This window comes from Zingiber officinale, chromosome 10B (genome assembly GCF_018446385.1).
Source record: "Zingiber officinale cultivar Zhangliang chromosome 10B, Zo_v1.1, whole genome shotgun sequence".
Classification (NCBI taxonomy): Eukaryota; Viridiplantae; Streptophyta; class Magnoliopsida; order Zingiberales; family Zingiberaceae; genus Zingiber; species Zingiber officinale.
This window is the reverse complement of record NC_056005.1, coordinates 51,372,655-51,385,205: the sequence shown is the minus strand read 5'-3', so window position 1 is coordinate 51,385,205 and position 12,551 is coordinate 51,372,655. Positions and strand designations below refer to the sequence as shown.

Sequence of the window (12,551 nt, the reverse complement as noted above, 5' to 3'; positions counted from 1 at the left end):
CTATTAATTTGGTCCAGAAGCATTAACAGAATCATTATTGGCAAAACATCTTAGCCTGATGTAGTGATAGTGTGCTTTTTTTACTATAGCCTTTTTGAATTTTCATGAATAACGTTTTTAGCTGCAGTTTACTCTACCTTCTCTTAAATCAACAGTGTCTTTTTATCTTTTATTTTCTGGTTCGAAACCAAACTTTGATATATATATATATATATATATATATATATGGTTGGTCTTACATTACCTCTTAACCATTTAAGTTTCTTATCAAACTTCAATTGTTCTTTAAAAGGGGCTTTAACGCTATGCATTAGTTTGACATGTTATTGTTCCTTGGTTTGAGGAAATATAATTACAACTTCTACCTTGTGAACTTTCATAACCCTATATATGGTCATGTATCCACTCCTCTATTATGCAGTTGCCGGTTTCACTGACATAAGGAGCAGAGAGAGTAGCGTAGACAGAAAGAGAAACTCGAGAGAGAGAATCTTTTTCAAGAAAACACACTTGATATTAAAAGAGTGGAAACTTACAAGATTAGAACACTCCCGGGTACTCAAGTAAGGTTCAGGTTATGCCTGAATTCCTTGCAAGAGTTCTTCTTATAGATGACGCTGGGTGCTCATTGGGCCCATCATCACGTTCATCAGTAAGAAGATAAGAAGGAATCTAGACATGCTTTATTAAAGCTACTTTTAAAAAGTGACTTAACGAAAAGTAGTTTGGACAGCTTGCAATGATTCCTCTTTATATAAAGTAAAGTTGAGTAGTCTTAAATCATTGGGTCCACCATGTTGTTGCATCAAACCTTAAAGTTTCTCATCCGAGATACGCAATCTTGCAGTAGGTATGCTGCTTGCGAAAGTTGATCATCACACTGTTTGACAGCTGGATACCAGTCATGCCACCAGTTGTCTTTTCCTCTACACCTATTGCATTCCTGACGCTTTAGTGAGTGGATGAGTCGCAACTCTTGTAGTGCGTTAATAGCTTGCATTGCTGCTCGTTGCTCCAGTTGATGCATATCTTCTGAGATTTGATGGAACTCATTGAGTGGGACTGGACGGCAATGACGTTTATTAGACTCCCGTTGGTACTGTTCAGCGAGACTGAGAGGGCTTTCAGGGCCTTGATCAACATCTCCTGGGCCTCCTGGTTGGGCTTCTTCTCTAGCTCCTTGAGTGCTTGTGGCACCAAGGCTAACCTGCCTAGGTCTTGTTCCGGCTATTCTGTAAAAATTAACACTGAAATTAGGCGAGAGAGAGAGTCTGCTACCTGGTTATTCTTGCCATCAATGTGTTCAAATTTTACTAAGGGTCCAGCTCCAGTGATATAATCAGTAAATGAGAGCCATCGTACTCTTGATGGTTTGTGATTAGCTGTTTTCCCAAAGAAACTTATAATAGCTTGACAATCAGTTCTTATCAGAAGTTCAGTTTTGTCGAGAAAAGAAATCTTCAGAGCTTCCATTTTATTTTGCACAGCATAAATTTCAGCATCAATGGTTGATTTGGGGGGGGGGGGGGGGTTAAATTTTCCACTTGCATATGCACAAATTTTTTCTGAGGATACTGAGTCAAATTTACTCCTTTTCCATTTACATATACCTCCCCACCCATCCATGTATCCATCAACTTCCAGAATAATGTAGCATTCTGATGGAAGTATCTCAAGATCTGGGAGCTGTTTAACCTTTTCTTTTATCTGATGTATCAAATCCCAATCTTGTTGATTTAACTTCTTCTCACCATTAGGTGAGGTTTTGGCATATAAAGGTCCCAGAAGTTTTCCTAAATTAGGAATATAGTTTCTGGCATAATTTAGAAGACCAAGCCAAAACCGCATACCTTTAGTGGTTTTAAGTTCATTGTCCTTGAAGTCAGCGATTTTTGAGATCACATGCGGTTGAAGTTTAATTCTGCAATTTCCAATAATTGCTCCTAGAAATTCGATTTCTGATACTGCAATTTTCATTTTAGTGGGGCTTAAGACAAGCCCATTCAACTGGCAAATATTAAGCATACGCTGAAGGTGTTGTTCGTGACTTTTCTCATCAGGGGAGAAGAATAGAATATCATCAATATAGACAGCAATAAAGTCTTCTGTTCCTTTGAAACAAAGATCCATCTTTCTTTGAAATATTGCAGGGGAATTTTTGAGACCAAATGGCATAACAAGCTATTCATATAAGCCATTGGGTACCCAGAAAGCGGTCCATTCTATTGAGTCAGGATGCATTGCAACCTGATGAAATCCGTTTTTAAGATCAAATTTAGAGAATATATAGCTATTGCTAACCTTTTTCAAAATAGTGTTGATGCCCGGGAGGCTGTACTGGTATTTGTGAGTAATATCATTAAGACGTTTATAGTTGAATACCAGCCTCTCTTTCCCTTTCTTTTCTTTTCCAGATTCTGGATCAATAGTAGTACCTGAGTTAACTATGATGGTCGTCGTTCTATGTCTGCTTTTGCTGGGCCGAATGATACCCAGATCTAATAAGGCCTTTACATGTTTAGAGAATGCTTCCTTTTGGGCTGGAGTCAAGTGCTTCAAAGGCCTATCTTCAATAATGAACTCAGGGTTTTTAATATCCAATTGACACAGGATTTTATTCTTCTGCCAATGCTGGAAAGGATTCTCTCTAATAACTCCTTGTTTTTTCAACTTTTGTAATTGATCCGCCGGTAAGAATAGGGGACCCTCTTCCTGGGGAGTCAACGCCGCGGCGAGGCCAGCCGTCGGCCGAATGGGCGGGAGGGTCGAACCCGGGCGGATGGGATCGGCTGGCGGGGCGGCGCCAAGCGGAGGCCCCGCGGCCCGGTAGTGCACGTGGATGGCGAGCGGAGAGCGCGGCCTCGCTCACAAACACGGTGAGGTAGCATACTATGCATCTCCCACAAAGCACATCAAGAATCTTCCTAGACCACCATATGTGTCCCACGGACGTAAAGGCGAGAGGCTAGCCGTCCGAGGACTCTTGAGGCGGCCAGGCCGTCAGCCGCCAGCGAAGGGGAAAAGGACAAGGACATCTTTTACGGCCGATGGTATGCTCGCCACTTGCCAGTACTCAAAACTTACACTGTGGACCCTCAATATCGACGTGCATGCTTGGCAGCGTAGCATGGGGTCGGGTAAGCTCACCGAGCCCCCTCTGGTATGGGCTAAGGACACGGTACACCCTCATGTGTGCACCCGCTTCTCCACCACTCTATATAAAGGCCCTCATCCTTGGCCGAAATCTCTCGATCCTCGGAGCCACTTTCTTGTTGAGCTTTGCCTGACTTGTCGGGAACCCCTTCCCGACCCGACTTCCTTGCAGGTTCGCCGGAGGACCGTGCGACCGGTCGGAGATCCACGTCAGCAACTCGGAGAGCGCCACGTGGCCAGCGCCCGTTGATTCAGCTTTCGGACAGGATCAGTAATAAGGGACCAAACTTTTGTTCAAACGTTGCATTGATCCTCCCAGAATAAATGACCATTTCTTTAATTTGTATATATTCTTCCTCTTCAAGGTCAAGTTCCTCAATTGCTGCATTCACAGATGGTAACGTATTGATAGTAGTTAGATTTTTATAAAATGTTACTGTGTTACCCTCAATTCGGAGTCCTCCATGCATTGCTCTGATAAAATTACACCCAATAATAAATTGGATGTTATCGCCCAATACCATTGGGAAGTTGTAGGTATATGGTATTCTAAAAATATTGTCTCCAATTGTCATACGTCCATTTTTGAGCTTCATATTGGCAGATTGTTGTGAATTGATACCACTGAAATTTACCACAAATGTATTTTGTTCCAAGGCATCTTTTGGAACAGATCTTTGATCTACACAGCAAGTTGTTGCACCAGTATCCAAGATTGCTTTTAATTTGAACTTGGGAATGCTTGGGATATCAAATTCCACAGTTAAATTATATAGCATGTTTTTTACTAACCAGGGACTTGATGTGGTTGCAATTGTTTCTTCTATAAGCATGTTGGCAGTTTCTTCAAGTTCTTGGAAATCTTTCTGTAAGTCTTGTTCTAATTGCAAAGCTTCCCACTGTGATTTATAGTATACAATCTCTTCCTTTAACCTTTTGATCTCCTCTTCGCACCAAATAATATAGTTTCTTTGTTCCTGTATTAAATTCATCGGGTAAAATGGAGTAGAAGGTGCAGGAGTTACGGGTACCTCTTTGTTAAAATAATATGGTCCACATAGGTTGTATACTGTAAGATAACAATTGGGGCAGTGTATTTTCGTCCTTTGAATAGTAATCCTCTTGCAACAGGTACATATATGTGATTGTGGGACAAGAATTTTCTCATTATGCTTCCATTGATGCAAGCAGTTTGACTGTGCATCTGTTAGCTTAACCTGCTGTCTATAACCTCCATCTACTAATTCAAGCATATATATAGAGTTTAATTGCAAGGATTGAATAGAATGTTGTACCTCACAAATATCATCTTCTCCTTCAGAGATACTATAGATAACATCGCTCTGTGCTTCTCCTTCTTGTACAGATAGTATGTCATAATCGTTAGGAAGGTCAAGTTGCTCAAAAATAGCAACTCTTTTGACATTTCGTTTTTCATTCTTAGTCTGTAGAAATTGTTTTGTGTTTTGATCTTTAACTCACTGAGACCTAGTCAACATGTGAGGAATTCAATATACATGTCATTCTGATACATTATTCTATTTGATACATTATTCTATTTGTAAAGATGTTTAATAACATTGCAAGATGTTTTGAAGTTTCTTGCTTAGGTGACATATATTAGAAAACTAGATATACTTTTTGCATTTTGTATCTCGCTAGAGGTAGAGGTCAACTCAATTTGTAATCATTCTTGTATTTTACTTCTGTGAGTACAATTAAAATATCTTTTTTGGTTTTTAATTTTTAATATTTAATATCTCATTGTATTTATATTTGCCCTTACATATTGTATGTGCATTCTACTGACCTAAGTGAATGTTGATATGTGGCACAAGGAGGACTTATTTTGTTGTTGAACTAATAGGGCTTTGGATAAATTTTCCTTGATCACGTAATCCAAAATCATAAAAAATTTGGACGACAACAACAATAACAACCAAGCCTTTTCCCACTAGGTGGGGTCGGCTGTATGAATCCTTTTACGCCATTGAGCTCTATCTCTTATTGTATCATCATCTATATTTAAATAAATTTTATTTTGTTTTATTGTTGCTAACCAAGTCTTTTTTGGTCTTCCTCTTCCTTGTTTGATATGCATGTTTATCATATTTTCACATCGCCTTCTCGGAGCATTTATTGGTCGCTCACTACATACGTCTACATCTATCTTAAACATGTCTCTCGGAGTTTTTTCCTCATAGAACTCGACTTTCTCTCTAACGCTCTTATTTCTATTTTCATGTCCATCTTGATATCCACATCCATCTTCGTATGTCCACATATCCATCTTAACATCCTCATCTCTCGTCTACTCTCTAGCTATGTGCAGTAATTCACTCCATATAACATAGCAGTTCTAATCTGCGGTTTTATAGAACTTATCTTTAAGTTTAAGAGGTACTTTACTGTCATAAAACACTCGACGCCTCCATTTCACCCATCCTTCATTTATGTATAAGACATCTCTCATCCCTCCATCATTTTGTAAAACGATCCTAAATATTTAAATCTCTCGGCTGGCAACTCGTCCTCTCCTATCTTAACAATTATTTCATTACTTCTAATATTAAATCTAAATTCCATATATTCTCTTTAATCTACTAAGCTTAAAACCTTTCCTTCTAGTGTTTTCCTCCAAGATTCTAGCTTAGCATTTACTCCTTCACGTGTCTCATCTACCAAATAATATCATCTCAACAACATACACCACTAGATCGCTGGTCTTGGAATGTGAGTTCATCCATAATTAGTGTAAAAGATAGGGACTGTGATCCTCGATGTAATCATATTTTTATTGAAATGCTTGACATACTCACCAAGTCTTTACTGTTATTCATCCTCAAACATATTCTTAATTAGTTCAATATAAGTTACGCTAATACCTCTCTTTCTAAAATTCTCCATATAATTTCTCGAGACTCTATCATGTTTTTCTAAGTCAACAATCAATCTGGGTCTTGTTTTGCTCGATATTTTTTATTAATTGTCTAAGAACGTATACTTTATTCACCTTCAAAGCATGAATCCAAATTTATTTTCCTCAACGTGGTCTCGTTTCTTAATCTTTTTCATTATTTTTCCCAAAGTTTCATAGTAGACACTCATTAGTTTAATACCCTATAATTTGCATAATTATATGTCTCACTTATTCTTATATAAGGAAATAGAGTACTTATCCTCCATCGATCAAGCATTTTTTTCAATATCATGTTAAATAATTTTTTAAGCGATTCAATACCTTGTTTCCCTAAGCACTTCCATACCTCTATCGAAATATCATCCGCCCAACGACTTTTCCATCATCATCTCATTTAAAGTTTGTTTTATCGAAGTTTGAATTCTACGATAAAAATTAAAATTTCTATTCTCATTCGCAATTAAATTACCAAGTTAAGTCACACACCTAAACCTTCATTAAAAAGTCATGAAAATACCTCTTCCAGCTTCTTTTATTTCTCCATCGCTTACTAATACCCTATTACATCCATTTAATATATTTTATTTGGCTAAGATCTCTTGTTTTCTTTCTCTCACTTTAGCTATTCTATAAATGTTTCTTTCCCTCTTTTATCCAATTTTGATATAACCGCTTAAAAGTTTCTTTTGCTTTACTCACTACTTTTTAGCTTTTCTTTCGTCATATATTTTTTAAGCTTTCCTCGTTCTTAAATATATAATTCCTTATAAGCTATTCGTTTTTCCTTCACTTTCTCTTGTACTTTCTCATCCACCACCAAGATTCTTTACTTAATGGTCCACGTCTGACCCATGAGTACGCTAGCCATATTTTCAACTTTGATATCATCTTATCCCATATCAGACAGAGTCATTGACAATATTAATGCTTTTGTTACCTTCTCCTTAAATATATTTTGCTTTCCATCTTTAACTTCCACCACTTAATTCTCTGAAGATATATTTTCTTCTATCGATACTATGTTTGGGCGTATATCCAACACTACTACCTTATGTGGGTAGTTGCTTTCTCCAGAATGATTTTGCAATCTTTCAATCTTTCATCCTTCTTCCTAACCATAAGAAAGTCATTTGATTTATTATTCCCACTTTTTGACTAAGTGTTCTTCTTTTTCTTATAAAACGTATTAGCTAATATAAGGTCATATCATATGCTATCGCAAAATCTAATATAGTTTTTCCTTCCTCATTCCTCGCTCCAAACTAACTCCCTCTCCTCTCATATTCCTCATTTTTCACCCAATTATACTTTAGATCACCTCCTATTAAAATCATTTCATTTGGTGGAATATTTTATAATATTTCATCTAAGTCCTCCCAAAACCTTGATTTGGTAGCTTCATCTAATCCTACTTGTGGTGCATATACGCTAATTATGTTCATAGTTTCTTTTGCCACAATTATCTTAAGGGCTATAATTCTATCCCCTTTTCTAACTACTCCTACAACTTCATCCTTTAACAAACTATCTACAATAATACCCACTCCATTTCTTGCTTTACTCTTTCCAGTGTAGCATAACTTAAAACCCGAGTTCTCTATCATCTTTGCCTTCTCGCCTGCCAATTTTGTCTCTTGTACACACAAAATACTAATTTTTCTTTTAATCATCATATTTATTACCTCCATTGATTTACCAGTGAGAGTTCCTATGTTTGATGTTCCAAATATTAGATTATTAGTTTTCCTATCATATTTGTTTTTATCAAACCTATAGTGTGAGAACTCTTCCTTATTTAACACTACACCCAAGTTTTTATGAAGATGTAGCGGTCCTTGCTGAGATGTTACAGTCGGACCTTGTAACGCGAATTCTTGCATATTTATCAGTTCACCCGAGTTCTGGAGATGTAGCGGTCCTTGCCGAGACGTTACAGTCGGACCCTGCAACGCGTTCCTTCCGAGGAACAACCTAGCATTAGCACAATAGTTTAATGGATTCATTCATTGAATATTTGCCATAGTTTGACGCTGGCTGACAACCTAATGCAACCCTCCTCCTTTATCCGGACTTGGGACCGGCCATGACCGGTCGTCATTGGTGGAGTTTCATAGAGAATTTGGACTTTTAGTGAAAATAGCAAGAAATAAGATGAACAATTGCGCGAGAAATGAAGAAAAAAAATATAACAATAGATTCATCCAAGGAAATTGCAATATAAGATTGAAAAAAATTTCAAAACAACTACAACCGTATTGAATCCAAAGCATTTAAAGTTTCTGATGAGCTAAAACTGAAAGTAACAAGACCTTTTCTGACTCATTGTCACCTGTATCCTCACCCATGCATAACAAACCTAGAGGACCCATCATGAAGATCTGGATTGAACACCATTCAAATAAGGGTAGCTGTTAAGTGCTGGGGGTGGGGTGAATTGAGTGTTGATTGTAGCAATTTTACCATTAAACACGAAGGGACAAAAGGAGGCATAGGAAGATTTGAAGAGCAACAGCCAGCAAGCAGACAATAGTGGGCAACAACATAAGGAAAATGACAGCTCGCATGGAGTTGGCCTAAGTTTCATATTTCATGGATCTGTTCATTGAACTATTACTGTAAATTGAAACCTCTATTTTTTCTCTCCCTCCCTCTTCCACTTCTCTGCTGACTACTTACAGCAGCAGCAACTAAGAGAGGCACCCTGGCTTGATTTGACACTTCAAGGTCTCATCCTTTTCACACAACGTTTTCTACAATAAACAACAATGCAGCAGCAGCACAAAGCACTATTGCTATAGTATGTAGCATTGGGTGCCTTGGTGGTGGAAGAAAAAGAAATAGAAGGCTGAGAAGCAAGATGAGTTCAAGAATGGAATTTTCTAGTGATTGAGGTGAAAAAAGAAGTAGGACTGGTAGAATTGGAACCAAGGGCTGTTGAACGGGCTGTCAGCAAAGGAGGGGAAGACAAATATTGTGATGGTGGGAGCCCAGGAAGAGAGTTAGTGGTGGAGGAAGAGGAGGCTGAGGTGGAAAGGTAGAGGAAGCAAAGGATGAGGTGAATAAGGTGACAGAGGAAAAGGCATACCTTGAAGAAGTCTCTCTATGAGGCAGAAGCTTCGAATCATATCTTTAGCTGTGAGGGAGAAGTCACGTGACCTTGTCGTCATGATTTGTCGCTGTAACATGTTCGCCCTCGCGTTGGTTGTAGTATCAAAATTCCCTAGAGTTTCGCATGGCAAATTCCAAGTTGAATAAGAACAAATATTATAGGAACACCGATTGTCTTAGATTTAGAACATGGAACATAGGAATGCTTATTGACAAAGCAATGGACGTAATTGATACTATGATTTGAAGAAGAATTAATTTTTTGTATCTATAAGAGACAAAATGGATAAGGAGTTGACAAATATAATAGAGAACTCAGGTTTTAAGTTATGATACATAAGAAATAGTAAAATTAGAAATGAAGTATCTATTGTCATAGAAGGGATGAATTAGCAGATATAGTTAGGAAAAGGAGATATGATTATAGCTCTCAATATAGTAGTAGTAAAATAAACTATTAATGTAATTTATATATATGTATCTCAAGTAAGATTAGGTGAAGATACAAATTATAAGTTTTGGAAAGACCTAGATAAGGTAGTAAAAAATATTATGATTAATTAGATAATTGTAATAAGAGAATTTAAATGAGTATGTTGAGTAAGAAATGATGAATATGATAGGGATAGGGTCCAAATTTATGCATTTGGACCCAGAAATGAAAAAAGAAAAACTATATTTAATCTTGTAATATTATATGAATGTATAATAGCTAATTAAACTATCCATTTAAATGAAATACTAAAGTATTAATTAAATTGTTATAAGTATCTTACTTAATATAATTATAATAAATATCAATTGGTTTATTATGTTAAAAATTAAAATATTTTAAAAATAATATATATTAAATATTTTGAATAACTATTTGAAAAGGAAAATTTTAGATATATATTTAAAATAATTTAAAATCTTTAAATAACCTAACGAAATTATAATTTATAATTTTTCTGAATCTCCTTAAATTAATTTTGGATTTTTTAGATAATTTTAAGAATATTTTTAACTTTTAAAATCAATTGTTTAAGAATATATTTCATACTTTTATATTTTTGTAGAAACTAAATATATTCTAATAATTTTATATATTCAAACATCTATATATTTTTTAAAATTAATACTATATATTTTTAAGAAAATATTACCGAAACTGTATTAGCACGGCACAACACGACGTTGTTTTGAAACCGGTCTAGGACTAGAACTTCAACATTGCTTAAAATTTTAATCCTTGTGTGTGAGAATGCTTGATAGGCTTGTTTTGTAGTAGATTCCATCAATTGACCACACTAATCTAGCAATCGCTTTAGTGAAAACGAAAGTAGAGATTGTCCTTGCTGCAACTCCAATACCGCGCAATAACTGTTAGATAGTGCAACTACTTTGTGACTCGACTACTCTATGATTGACCACTTCACAATATCCACAGCCACCCTATGTGACTACTTTATAGCCCCTGACTTTGTTATTGCCCACGCGCAATAACTCTTAGATAGTGCAACTATTTTGTGACTCGACTACTCTATGATTGACCACTTCACAATATGCGCTGCCACCCTATGTGACTACTTTATAGCCCTTGACTTTGTTGTTGCCCAAGACATCCACGATATCTTTGCAACCATCCATGATCACTTTGTAGCTCTCTTCAACCACTCTATAACCTTCCTCAACGTTATCCCGAATTGAGACAACCTCTAGGTCTTCCTTTTGGTGTTCAATAGCGTTATATGTGCCTTTTTCCTCTCCTTTGTTTCCTTTTTAGGTGTTTGACTTTGTACAACCTTGACATTGACAGTTGACATAGGAGACATGTCTTAGGCTAGCTAGGAACAAAACACTGACTTGTCTGGGATTTTAAACCTTGGTCTCAACACATCATTGAATAATATGTTTGGGGCAAACTTCATTTGTCTCAACACATCATTGAATAATATTTTTGGGACAAACTTCATTTGTCGTTTTGCAAGGAATAAAATGTCACTTTAGAGAACCCATCAACAACTAGGATGGTGTCATGCCAATGTTACATATCTTTAACAATCTATGTAGTCTCAACACTTTGTTACAGTTCTTTGGTAAAATTTTGTCCATATTCTTCTACTGTCATGCTTCCTTGTCTGGATCATCAAGTTGTTCATATATTCAATCTTGATACTTTGGTGACATATTCCTTTTATCTCTTTGAATATGCTGATAGGTGACACATATTTGTCCCAAATATTTACTTTTTTTTTAAAGGAAATTTCATATATGAAAAAAGAACCATACTATGAGGAGGACCAAACCTAACCTCATACTACAATTTACAAAGACTCCAAAGATTTACATGAATATTCAAAGTAAGACAACTCTTCTCCATACTTATTCCAATATCTCAAGACAATGACTTTACTTACAAACTCTTTAACAAGAAATCAGCCACTTCTTAAATTCTCCAGAGTAAGGCTCCAAGCTCACCAAATCCAGAGCACATAAGAAAGGAAACACAATTGAACCCATCATCAGCTTCTAAACAAAATTTCACCAAAAAAACTTGCACAAAACCTCAGCAGCACAACAGAATTCCACAATATGAATGAATCCCAACACCCTGTGCAGAATTAATATGCCAAAAGAGTATTCTCTGCAGCCTACCTCACCACACCAGAGTCACAAAAATATCATCACAAAAGAATTCATGCATAACCAAACACAGCTCCATAAATTCAACAGCCGCAGGATATCCATAAGAAACTGCATATAGGTTTCAGTGAACACGAGCAGTGTAAATCCTCTTTCCTACACCAGCATCATGCAACAAATACTTGCCATATGTATGTTTTAAAACCTCATCATTACCGGCCAAACCCACAAGCACAAATGAACTACATCTCTGCAGCTTTCCTCAACACAGATTCAACACAGCAAGAAGACCCCATCATAATCACACACCAGCATCAAATCAGAAGAACCCACCAGAAACAGACATGCTTTACTTCCAAATCTGTGAAAAGCCTCCTTCAAAACGTCAACATATCCAGCCATGACAATTTACAAAATGACCTCACCAGACTTACAAATCACTCAAACATTTTTACAAACCACCCTCATATATGGCAAACCCAATCTATCAACTTTACAAATACCAAAGAGAAGATTATCTACATCTTGAGGAGCCAAAAATCTATCCATATAGAAACCAAAAGCTTGATTGGCTAGATGATCGGCCACAGCATTAGCCTCACGATTTCTCTTTCCATATGCTAATAGATGACACACCAAATCATTTAACCATGTTTTTGAACATAATGTAGAAGCTTCATCTTACCAATTCGAACTAGCCTTGCATTCAGTGTGTATTGCAGATATTCAATCAAAAAATGTAGTT

The 12,551-nt window shown here is 36.5% G+C and overlaps 1 protein-coding gene across 6 annotated transcripts in view; it reads left to right on the top strand.

Annotated features, from left to right (window-relative positions):
- The window catches only part of LOC122030082, an 86,468-nt gene that overhangs the window by 33,973 nt on the left and 39,944 nt on the right, over positions 1-12,551 (top strand). The gene's annotated exons all lie outside the window — the stretch shown is intronic.